Raw genomic sequence first — 23,877 nt, 5'->3', positions numbered from 1 at the left:
GGGGTGGGAATGATCCTTGCTGTAAAGATTTGTTTCTGCTTTTGAGTTGCTGCATCCATAGATATAGGTCAAGTTCATCAAATTGTATCAGATTACTCTTTTTTTTCCTCTTCTGTCTTCTTCTAGTTGAGCTCTGATCATCCAGTCATTGAGGCCAGGTCAAGTGTGTATTATCTGCAAGTGTGGGTGTTCTTATGCATATGCCCTCTCTTCTTATCAGTGCCACACTTCACTCTCCACTTCAGTCCTCTGTGGCTATGTCACTGACTCTGGGTCCAAGAGTCCCCAGATCTTGCCACACTGCTGGCTGACCAGGTCTCCATCTGGGTTCACAGGAGTCTATGGAACATTGTAGGGCTTAGCTCGCAGCCTCATAGCTGTTTTCCCTTCATTTCCCCTTGTCGGTGGCTAACAGGGTCACCAATCAGAGCGTGTATTCCCATTTAGCCTTAGTCTTGGAGGGGGGTGACATAAACTTTTGAAAAAGTCGTATGTGACCAGAATTTTCCATAGTCACATTAACTGTTTCCCTATTTAACATACTCATTCTCTCAATCTGTGTGCCTCTTAGGGGAATACATATGATAGAGCTTAAAAAGTTTGTGGAAAAATGGAATGAAAAAAATAACAGCAGTGTTCCACAGACTTTTTGAAATGCTCTTAAGCAGACACCCAACTATGAAATAATAAGTAACCTGGAATTGAATGGCCAGCCCCACACAATCTCATCACTTCTTGAATTTCCCAGTTCGTTTTTATTTTAACAGCAATTTGATTATGGTAAACTATATACAGCATCTGCCATTTAAATCACTTTAAATTTAAACCATGTTCATTACATCACTGCTATCTATTTCCAGATGTTTATCACCCCTGAAACAGAATCTCCTGGTGTGGCACTGTAGGATAAGCACTGGACTGTAAACCTCAGGTTCAACAGTTCAAACCACCAGCTGCTTCTCAAATCCACCAGCTGCAACCCTATACTGGGTTGCTACGAATTGGAATCAACTTGACAGCACTTAACAACAACAACAAAACAGAATCTCAGAATGCCCTAAGCAGTAACTCCCCAATTTTCTCTCCCCCCAAACCCTGGTAACTTCAAGTATGATTTTGTCTCTAAGCATATCATGTAAGTGGGATCATGCAGAAGTTGTCCTCTGGTGACTGCCTCATCTCAGCATGATGTTTTCAAGGTTCATCTGTGTCACATCATGCGCCAGAATGTTTGAAAACAAGAAAACCGTTATATGAGATCTGTGGTTTACAATCTCTAAAACTGTTTGACACCTGCCAAAATGTCGGGGCGGGAGTTCTCACTAAGGATGAGCCTTCTGTAACTTTCTCTGCCTTCCTACCAGAAGCCTAATTGCCAGTGATATTCAAGTAGTGGAAAAACTATTCCAATAGCTGAATGTGAGTATAGGGCAGGCTTTCTTTAATGGACAATGTCAGACGTACATTCCAGCATCCTTATTTTGGGGACATGCACTCAGATAACCTCTGTCATCCACGTGCAACTGATGGGAATGGGAATGTTCTGTCAATCAATTATACTGGGTCTGCAATGCCAAATAACTGGTTTGACTGGACTAAATGAATTGACTGCTTATTTGGCATGGTGGCAGACTGAGAGTAAGCAACTTCATTCACCATTATTTCAAGAAATAGATCATTCAGGAATTAATTGCACCATAGATTACTGTTTAACCACATGGAATTAAAGAGCTTGTTCAATACCAGATGCCTTACTGCATTGTGCCAAGCTAGACATTCAAGCATCTCCCACAAAGGAAAATAGGGACAAAACAAAAACAAACTTTACAGTACCGATATTAAAGAATAGAATCATAGTACACAGATAACCACCAAATATGCATTTCATAGTGCAAGGTATGACCTCTTGCACTATGAAATGCATTTGATCAAAGCTAAGAAACAAAATGTGGCACTGTAGAATAAGCACCATACTGTTAACTACAGGGTTGGCTGCTCAAATCCACCAACTACTCCACGGAAATGCTATACAGGGTAGTTGGAATTGAAAACAACTCAGTAGCACTTAATGACAGTAAGAAATATAGAACCCAGCAAAGACCACCTCTATTGTTTCATAGTTTCAAGAGAGAGAGAAATCACTTGTAATGTACACCTAGACCATATAGAACAAGAACATGAGACTCTACACTTCAAATCAAATTGGGATTAATCACGTCTATTATAACCAACAAAAATTCACAAAATATACCAGGGATGTCATAAAAAGAATAGCAGAGCAATTAGGACCTACTAGCAAAATGGCCTGGGAAAATAGGTTAGCCCTAGATATGATATTTGCAGAAAAAGGAGGAGTGTGTGTTACGATCGGAGCCCAATGTAGTACTCTCATTCCCAACAACACAGCTCCTATTATCAAAACATTACAAGGGCTGACCACCTTACTTAGCTAACGAACTTACTGAAAATTCAGACATAGATGACCACTTTTTTAGTCTCATGGAACAATGGTTCGGAAAATGGAAGGGGCTTATGACTTCGGTCCTCACCTCTGTAATTATCATATTTTGGGTATTAACACTAATGGGATATTGTATTATACCCTGTATAAGAGGATTAGTTCTAAAACTTTTAGAAACAGCCTTATCCAAACAACCTTCACCTCCATACCAAAATAATATTTTTCACTTAGAAATGCATGAACACTAAAGTCAACGTCTCCTTGCAGAGTTTGAAGAAAACAAAGTCTAACAAGAAGGAAAAGGGGGGAATTGTGGGAATGAGTGTCTTTTCTTCAAATTTATGGTAATCCTGTTTATTGTATTCTGATGACTTCTTTTTTATTTTCACTACTTCCGGAAGTGAGTAGGGATTTTGCAACTTCTTTAAGCTCCCCTAGACAATTTGAAATTGCCAACCAAGTAAGGACAAGAATGTGTGCCCTAGCAGTCTGCATTAGCCAACCCGGTAAGGGCAAGACTGTGTCGTCAAAGCCCTAGCCAATGGGGTGAGACACAGCCTTAGACTCATGTCAGGGATAAAACCCAAGCAGAATGCCTGCTTGGCTTGGTGTGCTTGCTGGTTTGTTCCTGTGCCACTACGCACCTTTCTGCAGAAATAAAATTTTGTCTTGCTTGGGGAAAAAAAAATTCTAATTGGAACAGAGCATGACCCATTTGCACTTGGAGTAGTCTGACTTTGCATACCATTCACAGCACAGACTGCCTAATTATCCTGCCTGGCCTAGCTGTTCTTGTTTGCTGTACTGTTAGAAATTTGGAAGGGAGCTTTTATTGAGTTAAGGGAGTGCACGGCTGTGTTCCTTACTGTGTTCTTAGACTCTTCTTCCAGCCCCTGAGACGGCTGTCCTGTCACAGCGTATGAGCTGAGCTTGTGCCTGGCTCCAAGTGAAATTGCTGAGATTGAAAGAAAATGGTAATGCACCTCATATTGGAAGTGTGTTCCTATTGAGGGGTCTGTGGTGTTTTTCAGCTAGCCCTGAAATGAGGAAGAGAAGAAGAAAAGGAATGCAATAGCTGACTTGACTAGCGAGCAGAATAATGTGGGGCATACACGAGTCCTATGATTTTTGAGATACCAGAAGAGATTCCCCACTTCCGTTGCCTGATGGGGAAAAACATTTTACAAGTCAAGGCTGATTCTATGTCTTATCATTTTTATTACAATATGTTACACCTGGTGGCAGGCTTAAATCAATGGCAGGGCAGGGATTCTCAACTTTGGGTGCACAGTAAAATCACAGGAACTTTGACAAATGTAGTGTCTGATACCCATTCACAGAGATCTGGATTGAACTGGTTTCAGGCTGATTCAAGCACTGGTATATGTAAAAGCTCCCCCAAGTGACTGCAGTAAGCAGCTAAGTAGGATCACCTTGTTGATAGCCACAGTATGGACCTTGTTGATTTACCTACTAGGATATAGAGTCAAGATCATTCTGGTGAATGCTGCTTGCCATATCAACTGTGCACCTTCGACCTTGATTTGTAAAATGCTTTTTCCTATCAGGCAATGGGCATGGGGAATCTTTTCTGGTATCTCCAAATCGTAGGACCACTACCTTAGGAGAAATTACTTCATAATTTTTCTAATTAACAGATTTCATAAACTTGAGATTAAAGAACTGAGAGGGCAGACCACACTAAAATTATTTAACTAACTGGCTTTAAAAAAAAATCATAGTAATTGAAAGAGTTCAAGATAGATTTTCCTTCACCATTATCAAGATCTTCAGTCTTGCGTAGTCTCAATGTATGGTGTAGGTGTTAAGCACTGGACTGCTAAGTGAAAAGTTGCCAGTTCAAACCCACCCAGAGATGCCAAGGAAGTAAGACCTGGCAATCTGCTTCTAAAAGATGAGAGTCTTGAAGACCCTGTGGAGCAGTTCTACTCTATACACATGGGGTCAAAATGAATCAGAATGGACTCAATGGCAACTGACCACAGCATCAGCAACAATATAATCTATCCCCTGTGAGGGCCTAATGATTTGTCAGAACTGTCTTTTGTAACAGATTTGCACAGTATAACTGTCAGATTGATTTACAAGAAACAGTCTGAGCATGCATGTTAAACGTGCTGATTTTAGCATTATACATTTGAGACATTTTCATATAATAAGAGGGAAATGTATTATCAGTTTTATTCTTACTAAGAGACGACCTTTTTACTTAAGGAAGGAGGGATAATGTGAGATGATTAGGTTACTGTGGTATATTAGAGTAATTGAGACACATGAAGTGACATAATCAATAACTGTTTCACACAGTATACAGCAAATGAGTGGTTTCTTACCAAGGTGACAGAGATCTGCTTAGCTTCTAACACATGAGGGGCCTATCACATTTCATGGTCTCATAGCCAACCGCAGGTTGTACTATTGTTCAGGCTACTGCAATTTAACTATGTGGCCATAGTTTATATAACTTTGAATTGTACATTGCTTTTTATCCATTGTCATTGAGTCATCCCTGACTCATGATGATCCGACATTTGTCAGAGTGGAACTCTGATATTCAGTCGCTGCTTTTTTGAAAGGAGATCACTAAGTCTTTTTTCTGAACAACCTCTGGGTGGACTTGAACCTCCTGGTTTTGGTTAGTAGTGTAACATGCTAACCATTTGCACTACCCAGGGATATATACAAATTTACCAAATTGGAAATATTTTTGTTGGTTTTTATTTCAGGTTAACTGATCTGACTTAACTGAGTCTGACAAACTAATTCTGCATTTAAATTTCTGGCATTTCTCATTTGGTTTTAACAATTTAAAAAGCATAAACTTGTAAGAATTTTGCCAGTGGTTGCTGCAGACTCGTAACTATTAAATTCAATACAAAATTAATAATTTTGTATCATTTTTTATGCTTTAGTTTTGATTACTTGACTTTTACCCAAAGTTTCTGCTAAAATCCCATTCAGAAGCAAATCGGAAAAGTTAAAAACATGTATGTATATGAAAGGATTGGCATCCAACGCTTTCCTTTCATAAAATAAAACAGAGTTGTTGTTGTTAAGTGTTGTCAAATAAATTCTGACCTTTATAGGGTTTCCAAGGAGAAGCTGGTGAGCGTGAACCGCTGACCTTGCAGTTCAAACAGCCTTACAGTCTGGTGCATTAAACCACAGCGCCACACCAAAACAGAGTAGGAGAGAAATAAATGTCAAAATATCGGTGTAGATAACATGAATGTTTTTGTTGTTGTTAAGTGCCGTGGAGTTGGTTCCGACTCACAGTGACCCTGCACAGGGTTTCCGAGGTTGTAAATCTTTACAGGAGCAGAACACCTCATCTTTCTCCCGCGGAACCACTGTTAGTTTTGAACTGCCGACCTTGAGGTTAGCAGCCCGTTTCGTAACAACTATGCTACCAGATCTCGTTAGAAAACATGAATGGGAAAACATTATTTCTTTCAGTTGTGTGTGTCTGTAATTAGGTTGTAATATAAGGTTTATTTTACACTGTGGAATGTGAACACAATATTGAAAGCTACTGAGTATTAATGACAATAAATCTCATCCTACAAACCATAAACATAGAATCGGTAAACTCTGCCATGGTTTATGATCAACACGCACATCCAGAAAAACAAAGAGTTCAACTTCTGATTCAGTGATGAATAGCTAAGCCAAGAGTGATTTCCAAGCATGCTCTGTAGGCCAGCAGCAGCAGTAGCACTTAGAAATTTGCTGGAAATAAACATTTTGGGACCCTATCCCAGATCTACTGCATCAAAAACTCTGGCGGTAGGAACTCAATAGCCTCCGGTGATTCTGTGATGAAAAACAGAGCTGCATTGAGTTGGCCGAATCCTGGTGCTTGCTTCTGTTCAGTTCTTTTCGCTTCTGACATCTGTGGCTGCAGTGAGAACACCTGGCCAGCCAGGTGTGAAGAAAGCCATTAACTCCTGTGGACGATCCATGTCGACTTGGTATCAATCACCTCCGTAGTCATGTGAGTCTTGCAGCTAATCTCTTGGTGGGTTGTTGCAGCTGTAGTTGCTTTTCTTTTTCTTCACTTCGGTAGCTAAACTGTATAGCTTATTTTGTGTGTTTGCTTGAATCTGCCCTCAACAAAACTGCGGTGACTGAACTGCTAATAACGGCCCTTGTTCTCCCATTCCCAATCAGCCTTTCCCAGCCTGACCTACTGTGCTGCACATAGCCCCTGCCTTTCAGACGTCACACTCAAGCTTGTCTTACTAACTTAGTTTTGAAAACTTCTCAGCAAAATGGCCAGTATATTTCACTTGGTTGTCCTCTGGTCATACACCAATAAACTCACAGTAAGAGAATGATTTCAAAGGTATATGCAGTTTATTTGGAAATCTTTGATGCCTAAAGGTGCTTGGTATTAATTTTAGACTCATTGGCAGGCATGTGAGACAGAAAATTTTTTTTTGATGGGAGCTAGAAAGTAGTGTGTGTGTGTGTGTGTGTGTGTGTGTGTGTTGGTGGGGAAAACTCATGCTTTCATGCTTGTAGATAATTGTTTTTTCCTTCCAGTCTTAGCGAGGCCAGATTTTATAACAAAGAAGACTCAGCAGTAGACTCATGAGTAGTTGATAAATGACATTATAATTGTTTGCTGAATTCAGTTCAACTCTTTTGTTGGTCTAAACTTGTACTTTCTCCTGTTCCTGTATCTCTCATCTCTTTTGAAAAGTGTGTGTTAAGCAACTTCAGCTGGTCAATTAAAATTGGGTGATGGCTCACTAAAAAAGTATTTAATCTTTTGAATGTGACTCACGTAGAACTCTTCTATTTCTTTGTAGAAATTTTAGACATAAATTTTTCCAAGTGTTCTACTTTAGAACCGGATGAAATGTTTGCAAAAGTATTTCAACAGTGTTCCTTCTATTCTTAAATTAGGTAAACACGCTATTAGGAGTTGGTCTTCAGAAAATTGAGCTTACACATCTGATTACTTCAGCATAACTGAGAAAAAGATTTCTACAAGTGCTGAAGTGTCTTTCTCTCTCTAGGACTGAAAGAGTTTAAGGGAGCTTATCTAAGTATCCTGCCTAGTGTACCCTATGTACCTTTAGAATTCTCTGCTTGTTTGATTCCAAGGTCTGCTCTAGATTCAGAGGTGGTTTGTGATGTCTGCCAAAAGAAATCCTCTTTTAACTTCAAGTGAAACGTTGCAATGAAAAGGGATCACCTGCTAGTGTTTTAGAAATGGCATTGCTGCACATTCTGCTGCATAGGCTTAAAGTGCTGAATAGAGAGGGAGAATGATTGATGAATACTTGATGGATCTCCCAGGTGAACGCTGACTTAGAGAATGGGCCCTTGGGCTCAGGCCATTTCCTCCTGGTGTCCTAAGATGGCAGACACACGAATTAGAGGATGATTTGTAGCTAGGTTGCAGCAGGGAGTCCATGGATAGCAGACCTGTGAACTGGAGCGCCATTCTGCATGGATTTTCTGCCTTGGCATGATGGAGGTGGGGTGAGGAGACAGCCAGCTTTACCCCTCTGAGTGGGCAGGTGATTGCAGGGCTGATAGCAAGAACCTCTTTCTTAAAAACCAAACAAAGGAGCCAACAACAAATCTACAAACACAAGGCCTCTCCAAATGATGAGCCCAAGGCTCCCAACTGCATGTTTCCTGTTTTCTGTGAAACCTGGGGAATCCGAGAGAACAAAGAGCCACTAGGAAAGCTGAGAGAGCCGTCCTGGTTATGTTGCAGTCTGGATGAAGTTATCACTCCTTTCCTGAAAACTGGCTTTTATTGGACATGTATTACATGGGGCATTAGGGAGAGACACGAGCGGTCCTGGAGGTAACCTAGATGAAAGGCACCACTTATGGGTGAGGGAGAGCTGTAAAAAGTGGAGTCTGGGTGAGTCAGAATCAAACATCCCTTACATAGGATTTGCTCAGGGCAAGCCTAAGAGTGGAGGCTGCTGCTTGCTTTTATGCTGTCGGATTCTATTCTTCAGGCAGTGATCACTTTGGTGATCCTGGATTTTGAAGGTTGGCCTTCTCATCTGTGGTCATGCATGAGAGTATAATGCTGAACAATTTGAGACATCTCCTGTGCGTGATTGAAGAGATGCCTCCAGTTGAGTTTATTTCTGAAGGGAGAGAGGGGCCAGGGCATGGCTGTACTCACTGCTGCCCCCCTCCCCACATGAGCCATCACTCATAGCATGTAGCATCCGATCGGAGCACTGGACTGGTCTAAAATGTGTGGCCCTGGTTATCCATGAATTCTATCACCCATTTCTCAGCTGGGGGTTTGTTAGGGTCACTGTTATTGATGGCCACAGTATGGACCCTATTAGAATATAGGATGTGTGACACAAGATAATTCTAGTGAATACTGCTTGACATACCAACTGTGCAAAGTAGTCCAGGGAAAGAAGATCATCTCCCTCCAATGTCATATTGTGTGGTAGATCACAAATCCCACCCTATATGCCAGCTCATGCTGTGGAAATCTCAGCTTTTCTTCCCTGTTTAGTTCATACTCCAGCTACCCATAGAACCTTGCTCTCTTTTTCTGTGCCAGACTGAATCAGTGAATATTGGCTGCAAACTCTGGAGTCCCCATGATTCTCTTCATTTCAAAGCAGCCCTTTTTATCCCCAGCTACCTGAAGTCCTGGTGTGGCGCTGTGGGTTAATGCACTAGACTGCAAGGTCAGTTTGAATCACAAGGTCAGCAGTTCAAGCTCACCAGCCGCTCCTTGGAAACGTTATACAGGGTCACTATGCGTTGGAACTGACTCAGTGGCACTTAACAACAATAACCACCTTGAGCTAAGTCAGCAAGAACTGGCTGCAAGCCCAGTAGTCCACATGACTCCAACTTCAGACCAGCTGGCCCCAATCCTGGAGTGTTCGTCTACCTTCTCAGGATCCTAGCTGTAAAGGCTGGCATCTACAAGACCAGCCAGCCCCCCCTGCTCCTTTTGATTTTATAATTCATTCACTGGCATGACTCCTAGAACACCCAGCCAGAACACCCAGGAAGTACCATACCTGTGACCACTTTAATATGTAAAAAAGGAGTTACATAGGATGATGTCTGGGTGGGGTTCCAGTTCAGAGTGTCGATGGCTTAAAGACGGATACATTCATTACACACCCATTCATAGTCACCAACCAGGAAGCTTCATCTGAACCTCTGTGTTCAGGGCTTTTATCAGCCTCCCATCATGTCATGAGAAACTTACCAGCAACTTGCCCAGAACAGTAGAGCACTGTGGATGACAGTGAGAATCAAGTTCACTCCTCCTCACCTTCTTCTCTCCCTCAGGAAAGTCTTCACCCCGGGTGGTCCTCCTTTGTCCTGTCTTTGCTAGTAAGACCTTAGTTCTTCCCTGATGCCCCAAAACTTCATCATTAGCCATCCTCTCCCCTCCCATTTCTTTCTCTCATTTTCTTTGACCTTTTTTAAAAATCCTAGTATGCGCAGGAAATACAATTCTTACTGTGGTCAATAAACTTAATTATAGTATGCTTTATGCCTAAAGTAAGTAAACTTAGATAATAAAGAGAGCTAAAGAATCAAGATCTGTATACCTCCTATTCCTCATTAAGTTCATTGTTCTTCAAGTAGCAGCCTTCAACAAAACCTTTAAAAAAAGAGAGAAAAAGAAAAATTCGATTTTATTTATTATTACAAGTATAGCTCCATATTGCTGTTGTCAGCTGAGGGTTTCCCCTGAATCATGGAGACCTCATGCACAGGGGACTGAAATGCAGCCTGACCTGTGCCATGAGGCCATAACCTTGTGATTCATAGAGGTTTTCATTGGCTGATTTTCAGAAGTAAATCGCTTGGTCTTTCTTTCTAGTGCTTCTTAGTCTGGAAGTTCTGCTGAAACCTGTAGAGTACCATAGCAACACACAGTCTCCACTTTCAAACAGATACCATTGGCTGGGAATAGAGGCAGGGCTGTCATGTGGAAGGCAAGAATTCTACCACTGAGCCCCCATTATGCTGTTGTTGTCGTTAGCTGCTGTCAAGTCAGTTCTGTCTCATAGTGACCATGTATAGGGTTTCAGAGGAGCAGCTGGTGGGTTTGAACCTCCAACCTTGTGGTTAGTAATCTAGTGCTTATCCTACAGTGCCACACCAGGAGTTTTCTGGACTGATTTTGTTAAGTGTGTGGAATCAGTTCTGACTCATGGAGACTCTGTATACGGTTTCTGAGGAATGGCTGGATGGTTTGAACAGCCAATCTTGCAGATCTAGAAACCATAGTGTTTATTTCAGATGGCCATTCTGAGCATCTGTCAGATGGTGAATTGTTCCTGGCACATAACGTGTGTTTAACAAATGCTGTCCTCTCCTTCCTCATCCACTACCATTAATTGCAAATGGACACAACTTGTGCTAAATTTGGAGCCAGATTAACTTTGTAGGTAGATCATAATTTTTCAAGAATATTTTTTTGCGTTATGATTTGTATCTGATTGACTTTTTAAAAATTCTGGAAACTAGTCTGTGTTCACACAGGAGCCTCTGTGCTTCCAGAATCTGAAGCAATCACAGTTGTGGGAGTAAGACAGACTCTACTTGGAATCCTCGCTGGCAACTACCAGCTACGTGATCATGTTTATAAAATGAAAATAGTAAATGACTGAGCATTCTTATGTGCATCAATGAGAATTTATAAAATGCATAGTTGGCAAATGGTAGAGATTAATTTATTAACTATTGGCTGTGCTTATGGTTGTACTGGTTGTCATTGCCATGGTTTTGCATGAGGTATTTTAAGTAAAATGTGTGTTTTTCTTCTTATGTTTCCTGTGACAATTGTCATTTTAATCTACTGACACATGCAGACTGGCAAGAGCTTCTCAGTCCTTACTCTAAATGAGATTACTAGATCTTTTTTACTTTCTCTATCATACTTTGAAAATTATAGTTTCAATCAATTCTTTCAGCAATTATGTACTGAGTATTTAGTATCTGCCAGGCACTTTTGAAAGCTTTTTGGACACAGTAATAAACTAAAGAGATTTGTTACATGTCGTGGAATGGGTTCTGACTCTCAGTGACTCTATATAGAGTTTCCAAGGAGCAGGTGGTGGGTTTGAACCACTAACCTTCTGGATAACAATGCAGTGCTTATTCTACAGCATCACCCCAGGACTCAGTTAATTGGGAGGCAAACAATAAACATATCTTTAAGGAATGGAAAGTGCTCTAAAGAAAAATAACTCAATATAAGAGTAATGAGGGAGAGGATGGAAAAGGTGTGATGGATGTCTAAGAAATATTGTCTTGGAGGGGTTAGTATTTGAACATGAATTGATGTGGAAATGAGGTGCAGGTTGTGAAGAGTGCTGGAGAGGTGTTCAAAGCAAAGGGGACAGCTCATTCTTGACCCCATAGGTTGTATTCCCTGAGTGGTTCAGACATTTAACACAGCAAACTGCTAACCAAAAGGGAAAACCAAAAAGACCTGCTGACCTGCTTCCCAACAAATCAATCGTTGCATCCACTGTGGAATGCACTGTACTGACACACATGGGGCAGCCATAATGAAGAGTCTGTTTGATGGCAACTGGCAGGTGGTGATAGACTTGATGCACCCACAAGACAAGAAGAGGGCTATAGTGGCTGGACTGTGATGAACCAGGACAGGCAGGATGGTAGGAAAGTACTTATGTTGTTATTGTTGTCTGCTATCGAGTCAGTTCTCACTCATAGGGATGCTGGTGGGTTTGAACTGCCAACTTTGGGGTTACCAGTCCACATGCACACCCCAGGATTCAACCATAGTGACCCTGTATAGGATTTCCGAGGAGCGCTGGTGAGCTTGAATTTATACCGTCCTTGTAATTCAAACCACCTTTGCTGTCCGGTGCATTAACCCCCTGTGCCACACCAGGACTCCTTTATAGGCCATTGCCTTTATAGGTCATGAATTTCTATCATTCAGCCTTGTTTTCCCACATTTAAAGTATGAGCCTTTTTTTCATGTCAGGCTTATAGGCGAATGTTTAAATGATTCATATTACTGCTCAAGGCCCACATAGCTCTCTATAACTCCCACCAACTTTTTTTAAAACCCCCCCAGAAGTAAATGCCTGCCTTCTGATAAATGGCTACTATATTAGCATGAAACCCAAAATACTAAACCCACTGCCACTGAGTTAGTTCTTATTCCTAGGGACCCGAAAGGGCAGAAAAGAACTGCTCCCTCCACAGGGCTTCTGAGGCTGTTAATCTTTATGGAAGTAGCCCGCTTCCCTGTGCTTCCCTAGAGTGGATGGTGGGTTAGAACCACCAGCCTTTCAGTTAGCAACCCAGCGCTTAACCGATTGCATCTCCAGAACGTTAGAGTGAGGAAGACTCAAACACCTTCCAACTTATGGACAAATATATTAGGTAGCATCAATGGGCTCAAGCATGGCAACAATTGTGAGGTTGGCCCAGGATTGGGCAGTGTTTCGATCTGTTGTGCATAGGGTCGCTATGAGTTAGTACTGACTTGATGGAACCTAACAACAACAACACCCATTATTCTGTGGCGCTGTAGGATCAGCGCTGGACTGCAAATCACAAGGTCAGCAGTTTAAATCCACCAGCTGCTCCTCAGAAACCCTATACAGAGTCACTATGAGTCCTATAAAACCGACTCAATGGCACTTGACAACAACAACCCATCGTGAAAGGAGCTCTAGTAGCATAGTGGGTTTATGCATTGAACTGCTGCTAACTGCAAGGTCAGTCTCTCCTCAGAAGAAAAATGAAGCTTCCTGCTTTTGTAAAGATTTACAGCCTAGGAATCCCTGTATAGGATCACTATGAGTCGGAACCGACTCCACGGCAGGATGCAGTACAACAGCACCCACTGTGAGATGAGTCACACCAGTCCCAGGTGGGATGAGGCAGACCCTCCCAGTCTGAATGCACCCTCACCATAACCATCCCACGCCCTGCTGGCTGCCCTAGAAACTGTATGTCTTTGCACTCCTCCATAAAGTACATGACAGACAGTGTTTTTGCTCATTTGATATGCTCGAGAATCAGGCAGCACTGGATAATTTGCTGGACATGTGGAGATGGTGATTTGCGTTAGAAGGCTGCTGGGCCATGGACTTGGGCAGATGGTGGTCATTACTGGTGCCAACATGAGACCAAGTTTAATTGTGCTGGAAGGATTAAGGCCACCATGGCTGTTCTGCACTTTAGTTCTATTTGAAAAAACACTTTTATAAAAAAATAATGAAATGTACAAGGCAGCATTCAAAAATACAATATGTGATTAGCAATAAATGCCATTTCACCACACTTGTGTCTTAAACGCTATTTTTAAAAGCAGTCTATCATTACTCATCATGTGATTAAAATTGAGAATGGTTATTTTCTCAGTAACAAAGCACTGTCTTAAGGGATTTGCAGTTTCACAGCTCTGTTCAATTGCTTAAGACCATGAGTATGTGTAATCTGTGTGCTATAGAAGAAACTTAGAATCGTACCTTATGCATTTAGTAACCCTTGATGGTTCAATGCTTTGCAATTTTTAGATTCATGTTAACTGAGAAGTAAGTAGCTCACCTGCCCCCTATTCACAAAGCTCTTTCTAGAGCTGGCCTGTCTGCCCACCAGCCCAGAAAGCTAATCTCTCTCATTAATAGCTTGCAATTTGGGTCCTCATTAATTCAAAGAACTTGTGTTTGTACAATAGGCGATAATCCTCTGTATTAGTATGTTGTAATTTGGATCCTAACTGGAGGATTTTTCTCTTATTGTGTGGTACAGTTGGAATAGTCTAATTTCCCAGCATTTTGAGCTTTGAGAATGTCAGTAATTCACCTGGGGAGGGACCCCTCACTTGTTTTGGAAGTCTTACTCTGTTTAGATAAATCACTTCTGGCAACAAAAGTGAAATGAATAATAATAATAATACAATAACAAACAACACATAATATTAGTGAATATGTATTATGTGCTGAAGGAAGTTCTAAGCAGTTTTCCTGCATGAACTCGTAATTCTCATATAATCCTGTGAAGTATCAAACGGATCGAGCTGGGCTGTAAACCTTAAGCAGTCTCATTTTGGAGTCCAGACTCTTAATCACTATTCAATAGTGAAATACACATATGTATGTTATCACATGAGGACCAAACCACTTGTGCATTAATGGCCAAGTGAGCCCAGGAAGCTAGGAGAGGGGAAGGTACAGATATCACCTTCATTTTTGTTGTTGTGAATAGGAGAACCTTGTATTAATTTATTCTTGGTGCTAGGGACTCTGTCTTCTGAACTTATTAAAAGTGTCTCTAAATCATTTAAAATAGATTTTTTTATTAGAGTATACTTGTAAGGCATGATCATATCTTTCTGAGGGTAAGAGCTTTGTCGTGTTGTTTCCCAGAACCCAGAAAAATGGTAGAGCCACTCAAATATTTCTGAATGAATGAATGTCATTTTTCTAAGCTGTGAGGTTTTGTACACCATTTCCTGCCTCTTGCCAGACAATTATTCTTTCTATATTTTATTCAGTATGTGAACGTAGGAAAAGAGACTAAGCTATTAATCATTTCCTTGGAAGAAGTAAATAAATGGCTGGTGCTGGTGTGCCGTCGAGGCAGTTTTGATGCATAGCAACCCTGGATACGGTTTCGGAGTCTGTAAATCTTTATGGAAGTAGAAAACCTTATTTTTCTTCCTCAGAAGAGCTGGTGGATTTGAACTGATGACCTTGTGATTAGCAGTCCAGTGTGTAACCCACTACACCACCAGGACTCCTTAGATAAATAGATATCGTTGTTTTTTTTAAGTGCTACTAGTTGGTTCTGGCCCATAGTGACTCTTCCTAGGGTTTCCAAAGACCAGCTGGTGGCTTTAAACCACTGATTTCATGATTTAAATCGACCTTGCAGTCCAGTGCATTATCCTGCAGCGCCGCACCAGGACTCCAATAAATGAGGTGTAAGGAGTCCTAGTGTAGAGCTGGACAGCAAAGTCTTTTGAACCACAAGGTCAGTGGTTCAAGCTCACCAGCTTGGAAACCTGATACAGGGTCACTATGGGTCGGAAATAACTTGACAGAACTTAACAACAACAACAATATTGTTGTTAAGTTTCAACTCATAGCGACCCTGTATAGGGCTTCTGAGGAATGGCTGTTGAGTTTGAACCACCAACCTTTCCATTCAAGCTGAACCAAAATAGATTTAAAGTACTATCAAATAATAATAAAATGATTTAGCCTTCCTGAAAATACATGTGTTGATTTGACAACCCAGTCCAAGCAGTATACCCCCTAGAACGAAGAACAGTAGACATTTATATCTAAATTTCTGCTGTAAGAAAAACAAACAGTAGTGAAAAGTGTAATGAGAATGAAAGCTTTCCTTTAGAAAGAAGTGTAATTAATTCTATGCTCTTATCTTGGTAATGTTGTAGTTAAGTGTCATCAAGTTAGTTCTGACTCATAGCGTTCCTATATAGGGTTTCCAAGGAGTATCCAGTGGGCTTGAACCATCAACCTTGCAGTTAACAGTCCAGTGCTAATCCTATGAAAATTTCTTTTTTGTAAGTCCCAATGTATTATTTGATTCAGGGGTAAAAATCATCAAGGAATGTTTAAATCAGGTTATTGGAATATGTTGTTGTTTTTAGGTGCCATCGAGTCGGTATCAACTTATAGCAACCCTATGCACAACAGAATGAAATACTTCCCAGTCCTGGGCCAACCTCACAATTGTTGCCACGCTTGAGCCCACTAATGCTGCCACTTTGCCAATCCATCTCACTGGGGTCTTCCTCTTTTTCTCTGACCCTCCACTTTACCAAATATGATCTCCTTCTCTAGCAACTAGTCCCTCCTAACAGTATGTCTGAAGTATGAAAGATGAAGTTTGTCCATCTTGGCCTCCAAAGAGCACTCTGGCTGCACTTCTTCCAACACAGATCTGTTGATTCTTTTGGCAGCCCATGGCACTTTCAGTATTCTCCTCCAACACCATAACTCAGAAGCATCCATTCTTCTATGGTCTTCCTTATTCACTGTCCAGCTTTCGCATGTGTATGAGGTTATTGAAAATACCATGGCTTGGGTCAGGCGCACCTTAGTCCTCAAGCTGACATCTCTGTTTTCAACACTTTAAAAATGTGTTGTGCTGCAGATTTGCCTAATGCAATACGTCGTTTGATTTCTTGACTGCCGTTTCCGTGAATGTTGATAGTTGATCCAAGAAGAATGAAGTCCTTGACAACTTCAATCTTTTCTCCAATTGATAAGGATGTTGTTTATTGGTCCAGTGGTGAGGATTTTTGTTTTCTTTATATTGGGATACAATCCATACCAAAGGCTGTGGTCTTTGATCCCTATGCCAAGAAATTTGGAAGACAATTATCTGGCCAGCTGATTGGAAGAGATCCATATTTGTGCCCGTTCCAAAGAAAGGAGTTCCAACGGAATGTGGAAATCATTGGACAATATCTTTGATATCCCATGTGAGTAAAATTTTGTTAAAGGTAATACAGAAATTGCTGTAAGCCAGATTCAGAAGAGGACGTGGAATGAGGAATAGATACCATTGCTGATGTCTGATGGATCTTGGCTGAAAGCAAAGAATACCAGAAAGATGTTTACCTGAACTTTATTGACTACACAGAAGCTTTCGATTGTGTGGATCATAACAAGTGATGGACAACATTGTGAAGTATGAGTATTCCTGAACACTTAATTGTGCTCATGAGGAATCTGTACATGGACCAAGAAGCAGTTGTTCGAACAGAACATGGGAATGCTGAATGGTTTAAAATAAAGAAAGGTATGTGACAGGGTTGTATTCTTTCACCATACTTATTCAACCTGTATGCTGAGCAAATGATCTGAGAAGCTGGGTTCTATGAAGAAAAATGTGGCATCAGGATTGGAGGAAGACTCAGTAGAAACCTGTGAGATGCAGATGATACAATTGGAATATCTGATATCCAAAAATATCACAAAGTCACATTCTACAAATTGTTATTAATTATGAATGGAAAAAAAATGATCAGCACTGCTGATATTGAAGCAATATGTGTACCTTCTGATTTGATATCATAAGCCCACAGGACTGCTTATTTAATATTATTGTCTAAAATGTCTAAGGTGCATCGTGAGGAAATGTGGGTAGACTCAGATGATGAGAATTTCTATGGGACAACTGGTCAGGGTTCTTCAATAACACCAAACCTTGAAAAAACAAACGAAAAATTGGAGGGTGGCGGTATATGAAATAAAAAAAAATCAAATAAACATAGAAACAAATGCAAAAGAGTAACCTTAATTGATTCCTTGATTTAAAGAAAATAGATATAAGAGGTACACTGAAGAAATTTGGACTAAGACTCATTAGAAGATATTTGCATTAATGTGTGATGAATGAAACAGGAGGTAACAGTTTAGATTGTGAAAACAAAATGAATTCAGTTGTTGTGAATTTGATTCTGAGGTACAGTGATCACATGTGTAGAATTTAACTCCATAGGGTTTTGTTTTGTGTGGTTTTTTTTTGGCTGTAGTCTTTACGGAAGCAGATGCCAGACCTTTCTTCCTTGGTGCTGCAGGGTTCGTTTGAATCACCAACCTTTCAGTTAGTTCTTTTTGCTAGTTACCATGAAGTTGATTTCTTTGCACCACCCAGGGACCTATGGAGTCCTGGTGTGGCGCTAGAGGATAAGCACTGGATCACAAAGTTAGCTTGAACCACAGGGTCAGCTGTCCAAACCCACCAGCCATTCCCTGGAAACCCGATACAGAGTTGCTATGAGTCAGAACCGACTAGACAGCACTTAGAAGCAACACCAATAGGGACCCTACAGGTTTTAATACTGTAGCGTATAGGAAAATATCCTTGTTAGGATATGTATTAAAGTATTCTGGGATTTTGGTTGCAAATCACTTTTAAATCATTCAACAAAAATGTTTGTGTAATGTAATGTATGTTTGTGCACACACACATTTCATATATATGTATATGCCCCCTGCTTTTGTGTTGATTCCAACTCATAGCAACCTTATATAGGGGTCCCTGAGCTATAAATGTTTATGGGAGCTACCAATGGGTTTGAACTGCTGACCTTGTGGTTAGTAGTTCAACACTTACCCTACAGCACCATTAGGGCTCCATTACATTTGTATATTTGTTGCTGTTGTATATTGCTGTTGTTGTTAAGTGCTGTTGAGTTGGTTCCGACCCATGACGACCCTGTAGAGGGTTTCCAAGGAGCAACTGGTGAGCTTGAACCACCAACCTTGCAGTTCATACTGGCATTAACCCACAGTGCCACACCAGGACTCTGCTGTTATATATAGAGAGTATAAACAAAGCAAAGGCAAAAGGGAATGTAAATAAAGCAAAATGCTAACAATCGGTAGTATTTATATGAAGGGTATGCAGGTGTTCATTGCAGTATTCATTCAACTTATAGGTAGCTTTGTGGTTCCTCAAAATAAACAGGGGTGTGCTGGGTGGGAGGAGATGCATCTTTTGTGCACCAGGGTAGAGCCAGTCATTGGAGAATATCAGTCTGGGTGCTGACAATATTACTGTCTTCTCTAAAGCATCCCTTCCTTTGGTGAACAGTGTACTCTGCTGGCTTTTTTTTTGGAGTACGGAAGGTGACATGCATTCATGACTTTTCCTCTCCTCTTGTGTCATCAGTACGTTTTCACCGATGGGAACATGGCTGAGTGTGTGGTAGATTCTCAGCTGTCAGAAGAGGGCTGTGACTGGGATAGTTGGCAAGTTGTGCACCCTTTTCCTGAGTTCTCAGGAGGCATGCCTGTGACCATGGTTCTAGTCGATCTATGCTGGGTCAGGGCCTCTCTTATTTCTGAGCATGTCTCCCCCTGTGTTATTTAAGAAAACATGTTTCATCTTATGAGTCCTTGGGCAGTGCAAATGGTTAATTTTTTTGGCTGCTAACTAAAAGGTTGAAAGTTTGAGTACATCCTGACGCACCTCAAAGAAAGTTCTGGCAATCTACTTCCAACACATTCGCTGTTGAAAACCCTTTGGAGCATAGTTCTACTTTGACACATGGGGAGTTGCTGTAAATTGGGATTGACTTAGGCAACTGGTTTGACTTTATGGTCTTGTATGAATATGTGTTTATGAGTTCGTATGAGTGTTTAGGTTTGCACATACAAGGAGGCTTCAAAAAAATATATGGGGAAAATGAAATTAAAAGCTCATTGGATTTTTCCAAGAACATGTTGAAACTCTTGTACATGTATATATGTGTATATGTATATATGTTTCACATGCACACCTGTGAAATGTCCTATTGTTACCTTCATTTCTCCAGACAGATGACATGATTCTGGAGAGAGCCACAGTATTTCACCCAGCACCAGTTCACTACATAGCTAGCCAGGATTCAAATCAGAGGAACTCTTGGGTGCCAGTGAAACCTGCAGCCTCAGTTTTTGTGTTCACTTAAAAGGTGTTGTATTTGAGGGCACACTACGGGCTGCTGTGAGATAAAGCACTAGATCGTGAGGTCAGTTTGAACTGCAAGGGTGACAGTTCAAACTCACCAGCCACTCCTTGAAAACCCCATGCAGGGTTGCTATGAATTGGAACTGATCTGATGGCACTTAATAACAACAACAAGGAGCTCTGGTAGTATAGTGGTTACAAATTGGGCTGCTAACCTCAAGGTCAGCTTTGGTAGCATAGCGATTATGAATCAGGCTGCGAACCACAAGGTCAGCAGTTCGAAACTACCAGCTGTTCTGTGGGAGAAAGATGAGGCTTTCTGCTCCCATAAAGATTTACAGCCTCAGAAACCCTGTACAGGGTCGCTATGATTTGGAACCGACTCCACGGCACTTAACAACAACAAACCACGGCACATAACAACAACAAACCTCAAGGAGAAAGATGAGGCTTTCTGCTCCTGTCAAGATTTACACCCTCCGAAACCCTGTGCAGGGTCACTATGAGTCAGAACCAACTCCACGGAACTTCACAATGACAACTTTGCTTCTCTCATTGATCTTTGCTTAAACAGAAGGTTTTAAATATTTAAGGTGAGCCACAACTGCAGGCTAGCTTCCAAATAACTCTTTGCATGAATTGTTTGCTGTGAGGCAGTTTACTTGTGATCTGTGGCAAGTGCCTCAGGGGCCAATAGAAACAAGTTCTGGATTAGGGTCCAGTGACTCGGTCTGTCCTTAGACAAGCAATATTCTCTCCATGTATTCATTCCCAGTTCCTCTTCTTTCCAATGAACACAACTGAATGATGTTTTCCACAGTCTGTGTCACTGTCGTGGTAGCAGTTGGACTAGAATTTGCTGTTGAAGCTGGGAAGTAGATGTGCCTTCTTCCATTCTCTCGTGGTCAAGGATTTTTTTTCTGGATCACTGTCCTGTTAATTATCTAGATAGAAATAATGGTGATAGCTTACTGTGTGCTTAAGTCCATGCTAAGTGCTTTGTGTGCATTTTCTCATTTATAGAGAATGAACTCAAAATAATACTTTTGTCATGTTTTTTCTCCAAAAGTGGCTCGTGTCATTTTTTAATCATTCCTTTTAAAAAATCTCAAACTTGCCAAGTCAGAAAGGAGGGGGAATTATTGCCTCATCAAATTCAGTGTATCAAAATGAACTTGGTGACAAGTTGGGACATAATTCAGTGAGTATAGCTGTTATTAACATGTGACTGTTTCTAGTCGTGCCCAGAGTGGACAATCAGAAAGCTATTACTCCATTCTCAGGCAGAAGTTGAAAAGGTAAATGAAGAAATACTTGGAACTCCAATAGTATTTTCTCTAACTGTTCCCTTGCCTTTCTGAACTGAATACACAGAGACTCATAAAATATCAATTTCCATTCCCTCATCTGCAACCTCATTCTCATGATTTTTATCTTGCATTGTCTAATTGATGGGAACATTTGCATTTTAGTTGATAAGTAATAAACCATCCATTTTTAATACATGATTCAGTACTAAAATGCTTCCAGCGCATCATTTTATAGGGTGTGTTGATTACCCCTATGTATATAACATACTGATTTACACTCCATTTTCATATAAGGAAGTAATGTGGATGCCAATAATTTTATGAAAAAATATGATGAAGCTTTTTGTCTCCAACTGGGTTACAAGCCAGTAGTTTTGAAAAATATGCTAGTGAATGATTTAAAATAGTACACATCACTTAGATTCATGAAAGAATTCTTCTAACTCCTGAATGAGAGTCAGGCCCCATCACACCAGTGTGCCGTGAGCATCTGCTTCAGGTGGACCCTGTGCTTGGGGCTTTGTGCACATTGTGCACGTATCTCATTGTACTCACACAGGCACTGTGTGATGTGAGCATGACAACCCTCATTTTATATTTGAGGTCGAAGAGTTCAGTGAGAACACTGCCCTAGATGCTGGGATTTTAATTCAGCTCTTTGTAAACATACAGCCCGTGACCTTGAATGAAGAAGAATGTGGCATTGTCTGCCCTTCAGGAAGATTATCATTTATTTCTAGAAATAAAGACCTGAAATAATAGGGGACAATTCTAGGCATGGCAACATGAAATGTAAAATCACTTGGCAAATACTAGAGACTTTCATAAGCAACAGTCACTATGCAGAAAAGACTTGCTGGAGAGGAATGGACTTGGGCAGACACTGGACTGTAGGAAAGGATTTGGAAGGGCAATAGGAGCAAACCTCCTATGTGGTTCGACACCCAAAATCCAAAGTAGGATGTAGAATATTGTCTTTGTGGACTATGTGGTGCCAATTGACTGTGGTGTTCCCTAAGACCATGGTTCTCATCCCCTAGGCCTAGCATCTTGTTCTATCAGGGTGTTTGATTATGTCTAAGAAGTGTTCATAACTTTGCCCTCCTGTATATTCTACAACTTTCAAGAATATATTTGTAGCAAAGCGTAATACACATGTACAGACAGTGGTGGTGGTGGTGGTGGTGATGTGCCGTGGAGTTGGTTCTGACTCACAGTGACTCTGCCTATGGTTTCGAGGCTGTAAATCTCTACAGGAGCAGAAAGTCTTATCTTGTTCCTGTGAGACGATGGTAGTTTCTGACCTGATGGTAGTTAGCAGCCCGGCTCGTAACCACAACGCTACCAGAGCTCCTTATATGTACAGATATCCTCTGCCAAATCTATACATATGTGAGAAAGGCAACTTTTCTAAAACAAAAGGGGGTTTCAGGTTTTCACTAAGTTTCTCTGTTGTTGCTGCTATTGTTAAGTGTCCTGGACTCTGTTCCAACTCATAGTGATCTTGTACAGGGTTTCTGAGGAGAAGCTTGTGGGTTTGAACCGCCAACCTTGTGGCTAGCAGTCCAGTTCTTATCACCGCTCCACACCAGGACTCTGAGTCTCTCTGCTTAGTACATAACAAATATGTTAACTTCAAATACGAGATGCAAAACCTCAGCTAATTAAAGAAAAACAAAGGAGAACCAAAGCATTGATTCAAGATACTTGCTGTTTCATTGGAGCCTCCAAACAGCTCTTTCCATACTGATTGAAACCCCCTAACCAGACAAGCTGCAGCACATTCTCACTAGTAAGCACCGAGAATAAAGTAACAATGCAGAAAGCCTGAAAGTGAAAAGAGCAAATGGCAGAATAGAGGCAGACTTGGAAAAGGAGATCTACACAGGGTAAGCCGGTATGAGGGACATAGAAATAGTAAGAAAGAAATGAGCTTGTTGGAATGTGGTGGCAGAAAGAACAAACAAGACAGAAGAAAGGATGATGTAGATATGGAAGAGGACATACACAGGAGGATGGATCCAAGAGTGTAGAGAAAACAGCAAATGAGTCTATAAAGAGTAAAGCTACCATACCACATCATAGTTGTAGAACTAGATCATCATTGGTCTTTGAACTCCAGACAGACAAATTCTGAGTGTGATCCGAACCGTCATCTAGAGACAGAAGAAAGAAGAAGGTGATCATTCATTGTAGCAAACATCTATTAACTATTTCCATGCCAAGTGCAGTAAATATAAAGTCATACTCCTTGCCCTCAAGAAGCAAGGGAGCCAAGTCCATGAGTCCCAACAAACTTTCATCATTCCTATACAAGATCAAGTCTTGCGGGAGTCAAGGACAGGTTCTTGGAAGAGAAAACATCTAATCCAAGCTTTAGGATCTAATTTGTTTTTTAAGAGAATGGGTATAGCCCCAAGGCAGCTTTCTTTGGCTAGTTCCCAGTGGTCATGGAAACAGCTTCTTTGTGAAGATTGTTATTGTTGTTAAGTGCCTTCGAGTTGGTTCTGACTCATAGGGACTCCGATACTGTTTCCAAGGAGAAGCTATTTGATGGGTTTGGTGCATAACCTTGTGGTTAGCAGTCCAGAGCTTATCCTACAACACCACAGCAAGGATGTTGTTGTTGTT

At 41.0% G+C, this 23,877-nt stretch overlaps 1 protein-coding gene and 1 pseudogene across 2 annotated transcripts in view; both read left to right on the top strand.

Moving 5' to 3' along the window:
* Positions 1–23,877, top strand: part of DPP6 (dipeptidyl-peptidase 6) — a 1,346,563-nt gene that overhangs the window by 473,156 nt on the left and 849,530 nt on the right. The gene's annotated exons all lie outside the window — the stretch shown is intronic.
* The window catches only part of LOC102841399, a 45,184-nt pseudogene continuing 40,484 nt past the window's right edge, over positions 19,178–23,877 (top strand).

This window comes from Chrysochloris asiatica, unplaced genomic scaffold (genome assembly GCF_000296735.1).
Source record: "Chrysochloris asiatica unplaced genomic scaffold, ChrAsi1.0 scaffold00166, whole genome shotgun sequence".
Lineage (NCBI taxonomy): Eukaryota > Metazoa > Chordata > Mammalia > Afrosoricida > Chrysochloridae > Chrysochloris > Chrysochloris asiatica.
Note: the sequence above shows the minus strand (reverse complement) of the source record. Positions and strands in the feature narration are given on the sequence as shown.